Genomic DNA, 8,123 nt, shown 5'->3' on the forward strand with positions numbered 1-8,123 from the left:
GCTGTTTAATACCAACAGTCTTCCTCCCGCTACCACCAACACCAGTACTAATGTAAATCTCGAGCATGCATTGCCTAATTTTGAAATAACAACCGATGAAGTCCTTAAAGCTCTCCATTCACTTAAAACAAATAAAAGTCCCAGAGCCGATAAAGTATATCCTATACTGCTTAATGAAACAAAGAGCGAAATACTCTCCTCCTTCACAACCTTATTCAATATGTCCTTGCGACAAGGCATCGTCCCTTCGGATTGGAAAAAGGCTAATGTGACACCGATTTTTAAGAAAGGAGACAAAAAAATACCAGGTAACTACCGACCCATTAGTCTAACCTCATTTGTAGGTAAGCTACTTGAGAGCATAATTAGAGACAAAACTGTGAGTTACCTCAAAAGCCACTCATTAATTGGGGATTCACAACATGGCTTCCGTAACAAAAGATCCTGCCTATCAAACCTATTGACTTTTTATAACGACCTCTTCTCAGTTTATGATGTAACCAAATCATTGGACGTAGTCTATCTTGATTTCCAGAAAGTGTTTGATAAAGTCCCACATCATAAATTACTTTATAAATTAAAGCAAATAGGTATTGACAGTCAAATACACCGATGGATCGTGAATAGGTTGAGCAACAGACAACAAAGAGTAGTGATTGATGGATTTAACTCAGAGTGGGCGCCGGTCACTAGTGGCGTCCCTCAGGGCTCGGTTCTTGGCCCAGTGCCCTTCATTATTTACATCAACGACGTGGATGTTGGACTCAATAATCGCATTAGTAAATTTGCAGACGACACAAAGATTGGTAACTCAGTTCTCACTGACGAAGACAGGCAAAGCCTCCAAGAGGATTTGCACAAAATTTCAGCTTGGTCGGATAGATGGGAGATGCCCTTTAACCCTTAAACCACTGCAATCGCTTATATAATCAAGCCTCTCCGATCCCGTGATGCTGAGATCGCTTGTATAATCATGAATTTTCACGCCATATGTTTTGAATTTTCCTGGCGCGCTTCCTTTCAAATGTGTTCTCATGATCGCTGGTAACTTATTCATCCCTTCACCAGAGCCTGAAATTCTACGATAAGGCCCTCATTCGAGTGTTTGTGGAAATGTAGGAGGCGCCTGGAAACTCTCCTAACCCGCCGGGTAGTAATCTACCCTAACATAATAGAAAGCGTGGTAGTGGAAGAGAAAATGGAGGTTGTCAAGGCAGACTAGAATTATGTCATGTGTAATTCATTATAATTTGGATATAATATGTAACAGTAAGCCTCTTTGCACACAGGTGTGTGTGTGTGTGTGTGCGGAAAGCCCCGTTGTCTTGGTCCATGGTGTAAATCAGATTTTTTTTTACATCATGATAGTTCATTACCTGATTGAGAGAGAGAGTGAGAGCAAAAAATAGCTTACCACCAAATGAACAGGCTTGAGTCATTTTCTGTGGTTTGTCATGTACATCTTCAGGGTGAGAGAACAAGAGAAAATATTACCGATGTAGCTTCATATCTTGTGATATTATGAAAATTAGCTGCTGTACATAGCTCAGTGATGTATTTTGCTCTGAAATGCCTTCATGCTAACCACCTACACTGAGCAGGAAGGAATCGAACTACGAGCTTCCCAGGCAGAAATGAGCATTATACCGACTGAGCTACCGCGACTATGGGATCGAGAAAGTTTGCAGTTTCATCAAATCTTACTTTCAACACACACACACACACACACACACACACTCTCTCTCTCTCTCTCTCTCTCTCTCTCTCTCTCTCTCTCTCTCTCTCTCTCTCAATGCGTGTGTATAATACACACATTGAGAGAGAGAGAGAGAAGAAGAACACATTGGGAGGAAAAACAAACAAACAAATGCAGAGAGAGAGGGGGGAAGCAAACAAACAAATGGAAGCCTCTTCCACCAGCTCCACCTCATTCTACCCGACATGTCACATTTTTCCTGCACTTTGGAAAGAGCGCAAATTTTTAGGGCCTATTATTTGCTCATTATTCATGTACCACTCTGAACTGCTGTAATACATCAAATTACATTTTTCTCATTGATGACATACTATTAGACTTATATTTTCGCTTTTTATTATAATGTTAATATTAACTCGCGGAGGAAAAATATCCAGCATTTAGTCCTCCGCAATTTAGGGGTTTATGTAGACAAGTGCCAGGTCCTTCAAGTTGGAACAAGAAATAAGAAGTTCGATTACGAAGTGCACACAGTTAAACTCACAAGCGTTTAGTGCGTTAAGGACCTGGGGGTCAAAATTTTCACATCAATGCATCGATGCAACAAATTAAGCGAACAGAATGTTGTGCTTCATTAAAAGAAACTTTTTAATCAAGAATAAAGATGTAATACTTCCGCTCTACAATAGTTTAGTCAGATCCCACTTGGAATATGCGGTACAGTTTTGATCTCCTCACTATGCAAAGGACATTGCTAAATTAGAAGGTGTTCAGCGTCGGGCAACAAAAATGATCCCTTCCTTGCGCAACAAATCTTACGAAGAAAGGCTTTCCACGCTTAACATGTTCTCTCTTGAGAAACATCGCCTCCGAGGAAAACTGATCGAATGTTTTAAAATACTTAATGGTTTCACGAATGTAGACAACAAAATTGTTTATGATCGATGACACTGCGAACGAGGAACAATGGCGTAAAACTCAAATGTCGACAAGTAAATTCAGACTGCATCAAATTTTTCTTCACCAATGTTGTAGTGCGAGAATGGTATAAGCTCCCACAGTCAGTGGTCCACTGTAACACGATTGACTCCTTTAAAAACAAGCTCGACCGTCACTTCCTTGAACTTAATATTAACTAGAGTAGAAAAGCAACGTTTTGGAGCCATCTGATTAGTGTATATTCACTTAGGTGTAAGGACAGACCACCTAGTTTGGACCATGGGGTCTGTGTGGTCTTATTTTTTATGTAATTCTCTCTCTCTCGCAACAAACCCGTAACCGTGATCCCGCAAGTACCACCACCTGTATTACCAAGCCTCTAGATAACTTAAAAATCCTTAGTTTCAATGTGCGTAGCCTAAGAAACAAATTTGATGAACTGAGATGTCTTGCTTTAACAGAAAATTTTGACATAATTGCTATAACCGAAACATTTATCGACACCACAAATATTGATTTAAGTTCCGAATACAACATAGATGGCTACAGACTCTTCAACAAAGATCGTGTAAACCGTAGAGGCGGTGGCGTCGCCCTTTATGTCAAAAGCTATTTGCAACCCACCGACAAAACACCGGTAAACAGTAACGTTGAACATTTGTGCGTGCGAGTAAACATTGCAAAAGTCAATTTAAATATATCTGTCACCTACAGACCTCCCGGGCAATCACTCGATGACGACCTTGAAATGTACAGCGTCTTAAGGCAGTCACTTAATAACAACGACTCACTGATATTAGGAGACTTTAACCTCCCCCATATCGACTGGGCGACACTGTCAGGTACAGAAGGCGAGTCACATAGAATGATCGAATTTCTAGAAGAAAATTATCTAAGCCAAATGGTTTCTGAGCCAACTCGACAAAATAATATACTCGACCTTGTTATAACGACCCAAGATAACCTAGTCAGTAGTGTCACGGTAGGAGAACACCTCGGTTCTTGCGAACATAAATTAGTGCGCGTCATCAGTGACTGAAAATAAAGTAAAGGTGCCCAATTTCAAAAGAGCTAACTTCGTAGAAATCCGACAAAAACTAACAGAAATACAACTATCAGATGACGGCAACGTAGAGGAAGCCTGGCTGTTTTAAAAATCACTTACTCACTCAGCAGAACACATTCGTCCCCTTGTGCGAGAAGCGAATTAACACTAATAAAGCCCACCGTGGTTTAATAGCGAAATTAAACAATCAGTCAATGAGAGAAATTGTTTTACAGGTTAAAGAAAGAACAAAGCACGCCGAGAACATTAGACTCTATAATGATGCCAGGCGACGAGTAAAAAGACTAGTAGGTCAGGCAAAGCGTAGATATGAAGAAAATATTGCAGCCAACTGTACAAATAACCCGAAATCTTTCTTCAGTTACATAAACAACAGAAAGGCGATCAAAAGTGGTATTGGACCTTTAACAAACAGCGACGGTGCACTAGTGACTGACAGCCAACACATTGCAAACCTCTTAAACAATTACTTTTCCTCGGTGTTTAATACTAACAGTCTTCCTCTCGCTACCACCAACACCAGTACTATTGTAAATCTCGAGCATGCATTGCCTAATTTTGAAATAACAACCGATGAAGTCCTTAAAGCTCTCCATTCACTTAAAACAAATAAAAGTCCTGGACCTGACAAAGTATATCCAACTCTGCTGAAAGAAACGAAGAGCGAAATACTCTCCTCCTCACAACCGTATTCAATATGTCCTGCGACAAGGCATCGTCCCTTCAGATTGGAAAAAGGCTAACGTGACACCGATTTTCAAGAAAGGAGACAAAAAGTACCAGGTAATTACAGGCCCATTAGTCTAACTTCGGTTGTAGGTAAGCTACTTGAGGGCATAATTAGAGACAAAATTGTGAGTTACCTTGAAAGCCACTCATTGATTGGGGACTCACAACATGGCTTCCGAAACAAAAGATCCTGCCTATCAAACCTATTAACCTTTTATAACGACCTTCTCAGTTTATGACGTAGCCAAATCACTGGACGTAGTCTATCTTGATTTCCAGAAAGCGTTTGATAAAGTCCGCATCATAAATTACTTTACAAATTAAAGCAAATAGGTATTGACGGTCAAGTAAACCAATGGATCGCGAATTGGTTGAGCAACAGACAACAAAGAGTAGTGATTGACGGATTTAACTCAGAGTGGGCGCCTGTCACTAGTGGCGTCCTCAGTGCTCGGTCATTGGACCTGTGCTCTTCATTATTTACATCAACGACGTGGATGTTGGACTCAATAACCGCATTAGTAAATTTGCAGACGACACAAAGATTGGTAACTCGGTTCTCACTGACGAAGACAGGCAAAGCCTCCAAGAGGATTTGCACAAAATTTCAGCTTGGTCGGATAGATGGGAGATGCCCTTTAACGTAGACAAGTGCCAGGTCCTTCAAGTTGAACGAGGAATAAGAAGTTCGAATACGAAATGCGCTGCTTTAAACTCAAAATAGTTCAATGAGTCAAAGACTTGGGGTCAAAATCGCGTCAAACCTTAAATTCTCACATCAATGCATCGATGCAGAAAAAAAACCGAACAGAATGTAGGTCTTCATTAAAAGAAACTTTGTATTCAAGAATAAAGATGTAATACTCCGCTCTACAACAGTTTAGTCAGACCCCACTTGGAATATGCGGTACAGTTTTGGTCCCCCACCATGCAAAGGATATTGCTAAATTAGAAGGTGTTCAGCGTCGGGCAACGAAAATGATCCCTTCCTTGCGCAACAAATCCTACGAAGAAAGGCTTTCTATCCTTAACATGTTCTCTCTTGAGAAACGTCATCCGAGGAAAATTGATCGAATGTTTTAAAATACTTAATGGTTTCACGAATGTAGACAGATCAACATTGTTTATGATCGATGACAGTCTGCGCACGAGGAACAATGGCGTAAAACTCAGATGTAGACAAGTAAATTCAGATTGCACCAAATTTTTCTTCACCAACGTTGTAGTGCGAGAATGGAATAAGCTTCCACCATCAGTGGTCCAGTGTAACACGATTGACTCCTTCAAAATAAGCTCGACCGTCACTTCCTTCAACTTAATATCAACTAGAGTAGAAATGCAACGTTTTGGAGTCTTCTGATTAATGTAAAATCACTTAGGTTTAAGGACAGACCACCAAGTCTGGACCTCTGATTTTCTATGTAAATCTATGTAAATCTCTCTCTCTCCATAGCCACAATGTTTGGAGGAAAACATCCAATGTAACACTACCTTTAAAGGTATGAGCGTGATGCGGCAGAGTGGCAGAAAGTCCAAAAGCTGCACCAAACTTGGGGTGATAATGCGAAAGAGGGATGGTAATATATATATATATATATATATATATATATATATATATATATATATATATATATATATATATATATATATATATATATATATATATATATATATATATATATATATATATATATATATATATATATATATATATATATATATATATATATATATATATATATATATATATATATATATATATATATATATATATATATATATATATATATATATATATATATATATATATATATATATATATATATATATATATATATATATATATATATATATATATATATATATATATATATATATATATATATATATATATATATATATATATATATATATATATATATATATATTTTTATTATATATATATAGGCATCTTTCCCGGTGGGGCCTGATAGTCGGCCCAAGGCTTCCAAGTGGGCCTGATGGTCGGCCCAGCCCGTTCTGGCGCAGGCAGTGTTTATAGTGGCGCCATCTTGCATTGGCTCATGCTGCCCCGAACTCGTACTTGATTCGCGGACGGCTTCCTCTAGAGTCCGGGTTGATGGGTGGTCTTCAGGACAGCATGTGGGTAGTTTTTAAGCCACTCGGCGGTGACCGAAAAATCCGAGTGGTAGCGTGAGGATTCGAACACGCGTCGTCCATCACGCGGCGAATGTGGGTCCAGTACGCTATCACTTCGGCCACCGCCTACCCTACTGTGTATATATATATATATACAGGAAATCCCCGATATACGAAAGCTCGATGTACGAAAATTCGGATATACGAAAGTGAAAAATATAGGACAATTTTCGGTTCACGAAAGACATGCTTCATATATCTGAAAAGTACGACAGTTTCAGCCCACTGTTTACGTACCCGATGTCTATATCGGTAGCGCGCCGTCAACAGCCTCACGCACACTCGCAGTGATTAGGCAGCAAGTGTCCATGTCCAGTCCCTCCACTTCAACGCTCATCACTTGCCAGTTTAGAACCCCTTGCTTGACTCGAATCAAACACATCCCAGCCAGCGTGAGGAAACGTGAGGGTGATGGAGGGTTGGGGGCTTGGGTGAAGGTGGTGTACTGTTTGGCACGTGTTTCGGGCACGAGAGTCGAAACTGGCCTTTCACAGCTTGGGAAGTAAACATTGGCAATGTTAAGTGATGAGTTGTAGTGACGAGTTAGAGGGGATTGTCCTAACATATGTAATGCATTTCTATAACAGTAAAGGAACAGGAAATGGTAATTGTTTTTAATTATTTATGAGCCTTGCGTTTCATTGTATTGTGAGTAGTAAATTGCTTTTAAGCATAGTTATATTTAACTTTTTTTTTTTTTTTTTTTTTTTTTTTGCTGGCGCTGGTCCCTAACCCCCCTATTTATTAACAATCCTATGGGGGAAATGGCTTCGATATACGAAAAATCGATAAACGAAAGGTTTTTTCAGTCCCTAACCCTTTCGTATATAGGGGATTTCCTGTATATATATATATATATATATATATATATATATATATATATATATATATATATATATATATATATATACACAATAAAACCCCGATTATCCGAAATGGAAGGGGGGAAGCCTCTTTCGGATAAGCCGATTTTTCGGATAATCCGGATTTATGGCCACCAGTTTGATCGTCGGCATTGTGTCTTGCTTTCTCGTTTGGATGAATATCACTTTGATCTTGCACCTTGGTTCTTATTTTCTCATTAGAACACATGTAGCTAGTATGGACGGACTATTAGCCAGGATGGATGAGGATGCTGTCGCTGCTGCTTTTTATCTAAAAAAAATTGTGTTGTGGATGGAAAACTTTTTTTTTTTTATTTTTTTTTTTTTTTTCGTGTTGACGTACATACCTTATACGTAACAGAAAACAAGAATTATTCTATACATATATCTTCCACTATCCTGATGATACGTAACAGAGAACAAGAATTATTCTATACATACGTATATCTTCCACTATCCTGACGGATCGTCCATTGCTCCATCTTCACTGTCCAAATCAAACGTAGACAAGGAGGAGGAGGCACTTGATGAAGGGCAAGAAGACTGGGTGGACGAAGGTGTTCTTGGCTGAAAAAACGAGGTGATAGAAGTCTGTTTGTTGCAAGACAGC

Source organism: Eriocheir sinensis, unplaced genomic scaffold, assembly GCF_024679095.1.
Source record: "Eriocheir sinensis breed Jianghai 21 unplaced genomic scaffold, ASM2467909v1 Scaffold61, whole genome shotgun sequence".
Classification (NCBI taxonomy): Eukaryota; Metazoa; Arthropoda; class Malacostraca; order Decapoda; family Varunidae; genus Eriocheir; species Eriocheir sinensis.